Consider the following 13,213-nt stretch of genomic DNA (forward strand, 5'->3'; position numbering starts at 1 on the left):
GTTATTTTTTTGGGAACCAAATACTAACGTTAGGGGAACGTTCTTTTTTGGTTTTATTTTTATGTAACCATAAATAACGTTCCCAGAACGTTGCAGGGTGGTTACTTTTAAATAACCTAAAAATAACTTGTAGAGAACGTTCCCTAATGGTTATTTTTAAGTTATTATTTTGCAACCATAAAATAACGTTCCCAGAACGTTGCAGGGTGGTTACTTTTAAATAACCTAAAAATAACTTATAGAGAACGTTCCCTAATGGTTATTTTTAAGTTATTATTTTGCAACCATAAAATAACGTTCCCAGAACGTTGCAGGGTGGTTACTTTTAAATAACCTAAAAATAACTTATAGAGAACGTTCCCTAATGGTTATTTTTAAGTTATTATTTTGCAACCATAAAACAACGTTCCCAGAACGTTGCAGGGTGGTTACTTTTAAATAACCTAAAAATAACTTATAGAGAACGTTCCCTAATGGTTATTTTTAAGTTATTATTTTGCAACCATAAAACAACGTTCCCAGAAGGTTGCTGGAAGGTTATTTTTTGAATAACCTAAAAGTAACTTATAGAGAACGTTCCCTAATGGTTATTTTTAAGTTATTATTTTGCAACTATAAAATAACGTTCCCAGAACGTTGCAGGGTGGTTACTTTTAAATAACCTAAAAATAACTTATAGAGAACGTTCCCTAATGGTTATTTTTAAGTTATTATTTTGCAAAACTGACTGGAATCAATTGTAAGACTTAGTACCACATACTGCCCTGTCACTGAACGGCACATCAGGGACTTGATGTCTTATAAGGGTACAGAGTTATACAATGCTATGAAAATCTTGACAAAATAATACAAATAAAGAAACTATGTCATTAACACCGTGTACTCAGCTCACTGAGGTTACAATTAAACAGGTTTTATTAAAATAGGAACAAATGGAACACACCAAAGATTTTTTCAAGATATTTTATCTGATTATCAAATAATTCCCTCCATCAATTCTACTTTTATGTAAATGCTGCGTGACTTACGTGTTTTGATGGGAGCGCGTTTTCATTTACTGTCTATGGGAGCGCGCGCTGAACATTCGAGTTGCATTTGAACTGGAGCGGAGGGCGTTACCATGGAAACGGGACGGCAGCTCAACTGACATAAGCTGTAACTCCGTCTCTCACTGTTGTTTTCACTACTTTCAGGTAAGTTTAGTCCCCAAACTTACATAAATAGTACATACAAATGCTTCTGTCACATTCTTTCATGTAAATGACACGCTTCCGTTGAATATTTACTTTGTAGAAATGATTTAATGTCTTCGGGAAAAGTCTGCTAGCATCTCAACCGTTAACAGCTAACGTTAGAGGTAGGTTAACTTGAGCTGTAAGTTTAGGCTTTTAATCACATTTTATGTGTATATGAGAGATGTTGATAGTTTTGTAAAGGTTTTGCTGGCAATTTTTCAATGTGTGAATGAAAGTAAACTTATTTATTTAACTGAAAAATATTCACTGGATGGTTAATTCATTGTTTTCACGTGACGTCACACCATTATAGGAACGCCCACCTGGAGGGCAAATGAAAGGGGTATTATAATGCCATTTGTGCTTAGTATTAACATGAATATACAATACAGTAGCCTAGTTTGAACCAGTTTAAGATTCCTAAAATTAATTTTATACTCATATGGCCAACTCTCTATTAAAAAATGGTAACACTTTATAATAAGGTTTCATTTTGTTAGCTTTACATTTACATTTACATTTATTCATTTAGCTGACGCTTTTATACAAAGCGACTTACAATTGCTATATATGTCAGAGGTCGCACGCCTCTGGAGCAACTAGGGGTTAAGTGTCTTGCTCAGGGACACATTGGTGTCTCACAGTGGATTCGAACCCGGGTCTCTCACGCCAAAGGCATGTGTCTTATCCATTGCGCCACCACCCCCACCAGCTTTAGTTAACATGAACCAACAAGTAGTGAACAATTACTTCTAAAGCATTTATTAATCTTAAAGTTAAGCTCAACATTTTCTAAGACATTTTTAAGATCCAAAGTTGTATCTGTTAAAATTATAGTTAATGCACTGTAAACTAATATGAACACATAGGCCTATTTTTTGCCTAACAAAAAAAATAAATTAAATACCTAAATAATGCAAACAAGTCATTGGAAAACATTGGGCTGCATATAAAGAAACAAAATGCATGTGCCATGGATAAATAAAATGGAATCGCCTCACATAGGAGCCTGATAAAAATGCTTTTTTATTGCTTTTCTCATTTCCTTTTTTGCTTTTCAAGGCGATAAAAAAGAATATTACTGTTTACTTTTCTTTGTTATAATATTACTCTTCTTTGTTATATTTACAGATGACTGGTGAAGATGGAAGAGGTTTCAAGTGCAGAATCTACATTTGCCTACTAATAAAAGTGTTTGAAAGTATAGTGTTAAATTAAATTTAAAAGTAGGTATTTTTATTTTGTTAATTTTATTAATTTGTTAATATTCTTACACTTTTTTGTGAATGTTTTGAATGTGCACAATCTACAACTAATAATTAGTGTTAAAAAAATGTTAAATGAAATGAAAAATTAAAAGTAGCTTTTTAGTAGTTTGTTTATTAATAAAACTGTTATGTTCTTGCACCTTTTGCGAATGTTTTGAATGTGATGCATACCCCATGATTGTGTTTTTTTTAGCAACAATTAAATAATGAATCAACAAAACCATGGACTGTATGCTGATTATTTATATATATTTACTGTTGTATTTTATTAAAGTAAAAAGAGATGAATATAGGTTAGATGAATGTTAGAATAATGTTAGGGGGACGTTAATATAACGTTCTGGGAACGTTAAGAAAACTTTACCGGCTAAATAAAAACAAACCATAAAAAAACGTTCTGGGAACGTTAAGAAAACTTTCCTGGCTAACCAAAAACAAACCATAAAAAATAACGTTCTGGGAACCACAAACTAACGTTCTGGGAACCAAAAACTAACATTCTGGGAACCATAAGCTTACATTCTGGGAACCTAAAACTAACGTTCTGAGAACGTTCTGGGAACCAAACACTAACATTCTGGGAACCATAAACTAACATTCTGGGAACCTAAAACTAACGTTCTGAGAACGTTCTGGGAACCGAAAACTAACGTTCTGGGAACGTTAAGAAAACTTTCCTGGCTAACCAAAAACAAACCATAAAAAATAACGTTCTGGGAACCATAAACTAACGTTCTAAGAACGTTCTGGAAACTAAAAACTAACGTTCTGGGAACCAAAAATTGTTAGCTGGGAGTGCAGTCACATTGGCAAATGACTAAACGAGTGACTGATGATAATAGCGATGTAGGAACAACACATACACTATCTTAAAAAAAAAGAAGATGTGTACGCTCACGAGGCTGCATTTATTCAAAAAGCAGCAAAAACAGTAAATATTCTTACATTATAAATAATGGTTTTCTATTGTAATATATTGTAAACTGTAATTTATTTATTCCTGTGATGAAAGCTGAATTTTCAGCATGGTTACCCCAGTCTTCAGTGTCACTTGTATGACAGTCTGGCCAAAAATTATATCTGTACAGTTTTCCATGTGGAAATCGTGATGCTACATTCAAAAGTTTGGATTTATATTTTTAAATACTTTTATTCAGTAAAGAGGCATTAATAATCAAATGTGAGAGTAAAGACAGTGTTACAAAAGATTTGTATTTTAAGCTTAAGTAATAACAGATAATAACTGAGCACCAAATCAGTGTTTTAGAATGATTGGTAACACTTTACAATAAGGTTAATCAGTTAACTTTAGTTAATGTGTTTACTAACATGAACTAACAATGCTATTATTCTTTTTTTATTGTTATTCTGCTCTATATCATTCTTATTATTCATCTAAAAAATGTAGTCCTATGTTTTTTGACCACTTGACACTCTCTGGCGTTTCTAAACTATACAAAGACAGTTGGTAAATCATTATAATAAAGGTTCAAATTAACTGATTTGTATAGCCTTCACATTTAAATTACACATAAGGAAGTTACAATAATGTTAAAATAATATTTTTTAATGACATAATTATGTTTTAATCACATAACAATGTAAAAAAAAAAAAAAAAAAATGTAAATGAAAATGAAAATGTCAACAAAAATGTTAAAAAAATTAAAGCTGCAAGCAGCATTTATCGGGGTTCAAGCAGTTAAGGCCTTTAAGGCATTTAAGCACAAAAGCATCAAAAGTTATTAAGTTTTATTTAGCAAGCATGTAACCACTGACATAATAGATGGAAAAGACCATTTACTGCCTATACAGGCAATGTACCATGGGACATACATGATTTTAAAGCTTTTTAACAGTTATAGCGCAACCTTTGGTCCGATCTCCATAAAATTTGGTACGATTGTTAATGATGTTATGGCACATATGCTCACCAATTGATGATCGGTTCACGAGCAGCTTTAACTGAACCTCGAGTCTACAGCGATCTGTCAGACACATTAAAGAGTCACAAAACGGTATTTATTGTTTAAATGTTTCTAAAAAATGACTACATTTGAAAGGTGAGACTTTGTTTCATATCAAAAGTACTTGTCTGTCAGCGCGCAGTCTTTTCTCTGATCCGCAATGTATTTTTCACTGCGTGAGAACTTGGTGTGGTGTGAGAGTGGCGTCGCTTGTCAGACATAGCAACAGTAACTAAAGTGGGCGGGTCTTTGCGAACGGTGTGAAAAAATGTAGTCAAAAAAATGACTACATTTGAGAGTGGCGTCGCTTGTCAGACATAGCAACAGTAACTAAAGTGGGCGGGTCTTTGCGAACGGTGTGAAAAAATGTAGTCAAAAAAAATTACTACATTTGAAAGGTGAGACTTTGTTTCATATCAAAAGTACTTGTCTGTCAGCGCGCAGTCTTTTCTCTGATCCGCAATGTATTTTTCACTGCGTGAGAACTTGGTGTGGTGTGAGAGTGGCGTCGCTTGTCAGACATAGCAACAGTAACTAAAGTGGGCGGGTCTTTGCGAACGGTCATTGACAGTATGGACGGGGATTCGCCAGTCCCAATTCAAAACAAATTTCATCACAATCCATCATTGTTCGTTTCAAACATGTGAGAGCATCAAAATGATCCATGGGTGAAATTGATTGGATTTAATTATTTTTTTTGTCAGTTCCTATCATAATTTTTACATTTTGGCGTTATTGTTTAGCTATTTATCTATGTTTTCAAATTTCCTTAGTTTTTTTGTTGTTGTCGTCTCGATCGGACTAACGGCTTTGAAGATAACCACAATTTTTTAAAGCTCTAAATGACACTTACAAAAACCATAAGGCGAAACCTGGCATGTTTGGTATTGTTGGACTCGGCAAGGATTCTTAGGAGGTCACTCCTGTGAAAAAAACATGGGCTTGAAACTTCTAAGGCTCCTTCAAGGCATTGTGCCAATGACGTAAAGTGAGTTTTTTGAGATACACCAATGTTCTCATAGACTATCATGGCACCCTGGACAAAGACACTAGCCGCGTTTCCACTGTCGGGCCAGGGCCGGGCCGGGCCGTGCTAGTGCGTGCCAGGGCCAGTCGCGTTTCCACTGTCACTTCCGGGGCTTGATCGGGGCTTACTCGGGGCCAACGGCCATGATTTCTGGCTCATCGAATACCTTGGGCCAGCTCGGGCTAGAGGCGTGGTCAAGGTAAAAGGCGGAGTTTATCGGTGTTAGGGAAAGTTATGGTCTGCGGCAAGATGCACATTTCACTTTTTTATATCGCGAAAAATAAACGCTGCTCGAAATGGAGAATCGCCTGTACTGGTCTGTTGAAGATACCAAAGCTCTTCTGAGCATTTGGGCAGAAGAAAGGGTACAACGTCAATTTGACGGCGTATGCAGAAACGAGGACGTTATAAAATACATCGTTGCTGAACTTGCTAAGCTAAGCATTCAGCGAACAACGCTTCAAAAAAGTTGCGGGCGCAGTACAAGGCGATTAAAACGGACAATGGACAAAGCGGTGCCCAGAGAAGGAACTTTCCATGGTTCGACTTGATGGACGGTGTGCTGGGTCACCGTCCCTCTGTTAGTGGAGGGACAAGTCGGGACACTATGGCAGCCGCGGACGGTGAGTTAATACATGCTATCTTCATAAATTCTAAGTTTTCTAACTTCCTAAGAAAACAAATAAAATATTGCATAAGTGGCTCATATGCGTGTTTATGTTTTGTGTGCTAGAATCGTCATCCCAGAGTGCTTTATTTGACTCAGAAGTGGAGCAGGGACCGTCTACTACACTTGTATGACGTTTGACGTGTGATCCAGGAAGGCGTGTTAAGGGCGGGGTTTAGGGCAGCGCTGCAGGGCTAATGGCCCGGCAGTGGAAACCAAGCCCTGTGCTTGAGGCCGAGGCCACTGGCCCGGCTCGGCTCGCTGTTAGCCCTAGCCCGGACCTGGCCCGACAGTGGAAACTCGGCTACTGCGTGGCAATTTTCAGTAGACTAACGGTTGGGTGCGCTTATAGCTATTTTCATGATTTTTTCACTGTTATAGCGCCACCAAGTGGCCAATTGTCACGATTTTTTTCATGTCAACTCAGATTGAGCTTATGAACATGTGTCCCAAGATTAGCGAAAATATCTCTTTCCGCTCACAAGTTATAACCATTTTATAGCGCCACCAAGTGGCCAATTGTCGTGATTTTTTTCACGTGACCTCAGAATGAGCTCATGAACATGTGTCCCAAGTTTTGCGAAAATATCTCTTTCCGTTCACAAGTTATAACCGTTTTATAGTGCCACCAAGTGGCCAATTGTTGCGATTTTTTTCAAGTGATCTCAAACTGAGCTCAGGAAGATGTATCCCAAATTTAGCAAAAAAATCTTTTTCCGTTCACAATTTATAACCGTTTTAGTAAAAGTGGCCCTGCTGCCATCAAATATTTTAGTTCCCCTTATCGACCGTTAATTGAAATTTTGAATTGTTTGGATGATTATTGATTGTCAGACTCCAGAGAATATTCTTGGAGTGGTTTGGTTCCGATCGGGCCAAAAACCTAGGAGAAGTTTGCAAAAATAGGTTTTTCAAAAAAATGCAATTTACTCAAAATTGGCGCCAAAGGGCGAGCAAATCGGAGATAGCCATTTTGTCCGCCTTGAGCCAAGGATTCCAACGATATAAGACACTTGATCCTGGGACAAACGGTCTAAGAGTTATGAGCGATTTAGTACTTTTGGTTGCTGTAGCGCCACCTATGGGCCAATTGGGGTCATACTCTGATAGGTTGTCCCCAAATTGAGGCCTACCATCTGGCCAGGTTTCACGTCTCTAGGCCTTACGGTTTGTCCTGCACGATGCGTTTTACGAATCCTTACAATTACAATAGGGTTTCAGCATTTCATGCTTGAACCCCTAATAAGAATGGAAGCTTTTTGCCATTTATAGCGCCACCTATGGTCCGATCTGCATGAAACTCGGCATGCTTCTTCACCATGTTATGACACATATGCTCATCAATTTTTGTGAAGTTCTGAGTTTTCATTTGGGATTTATAGGCTTTTTAGTGTATTTTGCCACGCCCCTTTTCTAAATGACCCTATTACAGCCACCCAAATGCCAAAGTTCAACTTTTTTTCGATAATTATTGATCTAGAGAGTCCAGAGAATTGTCCTAGACTAGTTTGGTTCCGATCGGGCGAAAAACCAGGGACTAGTTCGCAAAAGTAGGTTTTGGACAAAATTCGACATAGCAGAAAATGTTCCCTGCCTACATCCAAATCGGAGATAGCCATTTTGTCCGCCTTGAGCCAAGGATTCCAACGATATAAGACACTTGATCCTGGGACAAACGGTCTAAGAGTTATGAGCGATTTAGTACTTTTGGTTGCTGTAGCGCCACCTATGGGCCAATTGGGGTCATACTCTGATAGGTTGTCCCCAAATTGAGGCCTACCATCTGGCCAGGTTTCACGTCTCTAGGCCTTACGGTTTGTCCTGCACGATGCGTTTTACGAATCCTTACAATTACAATAGGGTTTCAGCATTTCATGCTTGAACCCCTAAAAATAAAATTTTAAAAAATAAACCTTAAAATGGTGTGTGGCGAGCAAGACGAGGCTGTGGGCCGTGAGAGAACGGCGTGAGGCCGGTGGCGTGATTGATAATGAGCGACAGCTGCGTGCGCACCGGTCTCGTATCTCTCACGGAGGAGCGGAAGCATAAAAGGAGGATCGACCACAGTGCAGAAAGAGAGCCCAAGTATCAAACAGTCCTTGAAACTATGTTAAATCAACATTCTGCTGTCAACATTAAGTCATTGAATCAACATCGAACTCTGATGTTGATTCTACATAATTTTGCACCCTGTTTTAATATTGAAACAACATTGAAATCCTGTCCATAGATCAACGGAATTTCAATGGTACTTCAATTATCAGGAATATTGAAACAATGTTAAAATTTCAACTAAACTATGGATCAACGTGATTCCAATGGAATTCCAATCATTATTTAAGGGCCCCTATTATGGATTTTTGAAAATGACCTTTCACGTAGCTCTAAGTTAATGAAAACATCCTGCAAAGTTTTAAATCTGAAAGTACACCGTATATAAAGTTTTTGTCTTTCAAAAGTAAGAGTCGACTCTGAGTCAGTGAAATTAATCGTTTTTCAAACGAGTCCTTTTCATTGTGACGTCAAGACGAAACATTAGTATATCGCCCACCCACTTATAGCGCGCGCAGGGAAAACTTGAACCCCCTCAAACCTGCAGCTGATTCCTGTATGACACTGGAGAGCATCATGTCCAGAAGACGCTGTACTCTACAATGTGAAGATAAAGCCAGGACGAGCATGTGGAGAATCAGTGGTTAAAGTTAATCTTTACCATGATACCACAGCAGTATAATCCTAAACTTTTGCGGTGTTCCCTTTATTTCACTGACGACTGCTTCTCAAATCTCGGAGTTCAATTCATGATTCGCAAACCGCTTGCTCTTGAAAGATGGTGTTCAAAATACTTAGTTTTGAGTTTTATATTGTGTAGGTCTCCTGCTAACTGGCTAACTCACGCTATCACTGTCTTACTGAAATACTTCTGCTAATCAGTTGTGGGCCACTATTAACTGTGTCTATTAAAGCTGATTGTCTGTCGTTCTCACTACTTTGAGGAAATATTTGTTTTACCAACGTTTATGTTACATCAGATCATTCACTCTAGAGCTCGGCTAATGTATACATAATTGCATACATGCACTGTTATTGATACAGTTTCCACATGTTCAACGCAATAAATTAGAAAAATACTCGGTAAATAAATTAGTACAAGTAAAATAATCGGTTTGTTGATTGGACATGCACTTGTTAATGCTGATGGTGAGGAATTATAGCCTGGAAATCTAAAAGATTAATGGTCTGGCGTCGACTAATGAAGCTCGGCCAGCTCGAGGGGCGGCACCAAGCATGCATTTGAAAATCTCACTGCACGCAATTGGATAACACTACAACCAATCACAACAATAAACCCCATACGCTTAGCTACCAGCGGAGCTAACTGTTAGATTAGACTCTTACCGTGTACGGTCTGCAAAACAGCAAAAACGTCCTTCTTGCAAAGGAACGATTCGAGCGGCGTCTTCTGTTCCTGTTTTAGATAAAAAGCCAAGTCGAACTTGTTCATTGTAGCGGCCAAAGCCGTTTCAAAGAACTGGTGTTCATCCATAGCCATCTTGCAATGTTTACTAATGACTTCGACGTCATAGCGCTGTCGTCATCTCGCCTCTGGCCCGCCTATATCAGATAACCCGCTGTGATTGGTGCAGCTCGCCTCTGGCCCGCCTATATCAGATAACCCGATGTGATTGGTGCAGCTCAGATAGAGGGGCATATTTAATGAGCATCATTACTCAACACCAGAGTAACTCGCTGAGCAAATTCAACTTGTGCTCTCGCAAGAACTCTGGATTACCAGGGTAGAGGAATTACAGTTGCAACATCTCATATAATGTAAGTTACCTCAAACTGAGTAGTGTATCACTGAGAAACACTGAGTCCTGTTCGAGTCGTCCTTGCGATGGAAGTTCGGGTTGAATGACTAGATCTTTCAATGTTTCATCATCGGACTCGCGCGCATTGATATGGTCAAATCGACGTCATTGTTTGTTACTGTCTTTAGTTTACAGTGTAGGAAGCCTCAGGACACGCAGAGCTGACGTTGTTATGGCCATAGCTGTCAACCCTCCCGTTTTTTCCGGGTTTCTCACGTATTTTAGCTCTTTTCCCGCTGTCTTCCCGTTTTAGTATTTTCCCGTAAAATATCCCGTATTTTTACGCTCTGATTGTGTTAACTCAGAACACGCAACTATCTGTGTCTGTGAAGTGGCTTGCACTTGGGTTGCTAGACCTCCAGTAAAGCAGGTGGCAGTATACAGACAGTAGCTTAGGCTACTATCGAAGAAGAAGAAGACAGTCGCGGCAGCGGCGCGGGCGCGAGGAAGAGGGAAAAAGTATCGGGAAGTGAATTTCGAATGATCAAGGAGAGTAGAGTAGATGAGTGTGATGTGCGATGATGGATCAGGACGCCGACGGCCAAAATCACAGAATTAACCACCAATTCTTTGACTTCTTTCTCACTCTGTCTCCCAACATTAAGCTAAAACACGTTGTAGGAAATGAAAATGTGTAAGTAATGTTTACTTTGTTCATAAATAAAGCACTTTAAACATATCCATTGGTCTGTAATTCTTTAATATACAGGGTGGGCCATTTATATGGATACACCGTGGTGGCATGGGAGTGGTTGGTGATATTGAGGTCCTGTTTGTGGCACATTAGTATATGTCATGGTCACCACCCATCTTGAGGAGATTGCCCCCTCACATGTACTGGTGTGCCACAAATGGGACTTTGGTGTCACCAGCCATTCCCATGTTGTTGCGGTGTATCCATATAAATGGCCCACCCTGTATATTGTGTAGTTATAAACTCTTTAGACTGTTAATGATTAGTGCTTTTTTTTTTAACGTTTGTGGGTAAGAATCATGTAAAAAAAAAATCCCTTATTTTGGGGATGGATTCCGGGAAATCTCCCTTATTTTCAATGTTCAATGTTGACAGCTATGGTTATGGCAATGGGAGTTCAGTTTTTGTTTTTGACGCGTGCTGTATACGGTAGGCCAATCACAACAGACTGAGCTGTCTGGCCAATCAGAGCAGAGTAGCTCGCGGAAAGGAGGGATTTAGAGAGATTGATTCATCTGACGAGTCGTTTGAGAATCATTGAAAATGTGATGATGTGCTAATGTATATTATGAGAAAATGAAACAGTTTTTTTTTACCTTTGATGCATGTAAACATGTTGTAGGAGACTCCACAACAACATTAGGAAACCTTAAAATAGCATAATAGGGGCCCTTTAAGCCATAGAAAATGATTGCTAGGCATACGAAAAAGTAATGCCCTAAATTAAATAGCCTATAATGAATATCCTGCTTTATCTACAGCCAAGATGTTAAAAAGTGATGGAACATGAAAGCTTGTATGCCTATAGCCTAGCCTAAACCACTGACCACACCACACTATTTAAGGTAAAACAAATTCATTTTATTAGCCTCTTATTTCATTATTTGTCCACTTTTGCCTATTTACAGTTCATGGTCCTCTGACGTCTGAATGGTTTGTCGTCCAGTCCCTCCTGCCCGGTCTGGCGCATAGCGCAGCCACTTTAGCACAGCCTGGGCAAAAGTAAATTGGGTGACGGTGGCTGTCCCCATCTGCTATGTAAGAGCATCTAAAACAGAAAATACAAGCACAATGCAAAAAAATTGCCTTTAAGTTAAACAGAACACCCACATATTTGCACACTTGGAAACAAATTCAGTAGCCTAGGCCTAGGATTTTTCAATGATCGGATAAGGCAATTTGTCCAGTGTTGTAGGCTAGCCTATGATGTTTTCCCTACATTCAAAGCATTTTTTTTAAATTGCCCAATATGTGCATGGGTTAATTCAAATTAAAGGGAGGCAAAAAGGATCAGCTTGCAGTGACACCTTTCATAAGGAAAATTTCCGAGGCCAAGTGACTCGAAAAAACGTTTTTTTTCTGGCCGAGGGGTGGGGCGATAATGTCACGGTGACGGCAATGTAGACTAACAATGCAGCCTGGACTACAGCTGTTAACATAATGCTGACCTAGCGCTGGGTGGTATATGGTATTATGAGAACTCATAACCTTGTTATATACTGTAGGGAACTTTTTCCTTCTTCAAAGCAGAGACCAGGAGATGTTGGGATCGCGTTAAAACAGAAGTTATTCTTTATTGAGCGTTGCTGCAGTTCGTCCAACAATCTAAATCTAATACAGTATGCATTGTAGTTATATACATTCCAAGGGGGAGGGATTACATAGAAGCGGTGTCACATGCCTGTCCTGTCTTGTGTAGCACATGTGGTGTTTGTGTTCCTGTCTCTGTTTTGACCCCACCCTCCTTGTTATCTCATTATTGGTTTCATTTGTCCCACCTGTTCCCTCATTATCTGCCTGATTTGTCCCTTTTATAAGCTCCTTTGTGTTTGCAGTCTTTGTCGGATTGTTGTCTTGTATACGTCTCCTGTTCTCCTGCGACCCTTTGGTATGTTCGTTTTTGAAGTTGTTGTTTTGTATTGTATTATGTTTTTCCCCCTTGTGGGTTTTTGTTTTACTTTGTTTCTTTTGTTAAATAAATCATTATTCTTTTGCATTTGAGTCCTCCCTTAGTTTTCTTTAGTTAACGTGACATAACGATCCGACCATGTCGAGGACTCAGCAAAGGGTTTCACGTCACCCACCAGCCCCCTCTGTCTCGTGCCCCCAATACGAATGTATTCTTCGTTTTCAGGCACTAAGTTCCCTCCGCCAACAAGGGGCTGATTTGAGGAAGTTCGCAGCCGAATTCCTTAGAGCGGCAGAGGGATTACAACTGAATGAAGGGCCTCTTAAGGACCTTTTCTTTTATGCTCTCGACGAGCCCATGGACTGGTTACTCAAGAGGGCGTATGAAAGGAGTACCTTTGAGGCAATGGTGGAGGGTCTCGCTCGCTTGCAGGAGCGAGAGGCCAGGAAGATGGTCCCAGTTCCGGTGGTCCCAGTTCCGGTGGTCCCAGTTCTGGTGGTCCCAGTTCCGGTGGTCCCGAAACGGAGGAGGAGAAGGAAGACTCCCTCCGTGACTGTTCCGGTGGCCTCAGTTCCG

The 13,213-nt window shown here is 39.3% G+C and overlaps 1 protein-coding gene across 1 annotated transcript in view; it reads right to left on the minus strand.

Moving 5' to 3' along the window:
* The window catches only part of LOC309501906 (uncharacterized protein), a 482,458-nt gene that overhangs the window by 358,400 nt on the left and 110,845 nt on the right, over positions 1-13,213 (minus strand). The window lies entirely within an intron of this gene.

This window comes from Leuciscus leuciscus (assembly GCF_965113295.1).
Source record: "Leuciscus leuciscus genome assembly, chromosome: 6".
Taxonomy (NCBI): Eukaryota; Metazoa; Chordata; class Actinopteri; order Cypriniformes; family Leuciscidae; genus Leuciscus; species Leuciscus leuciscus.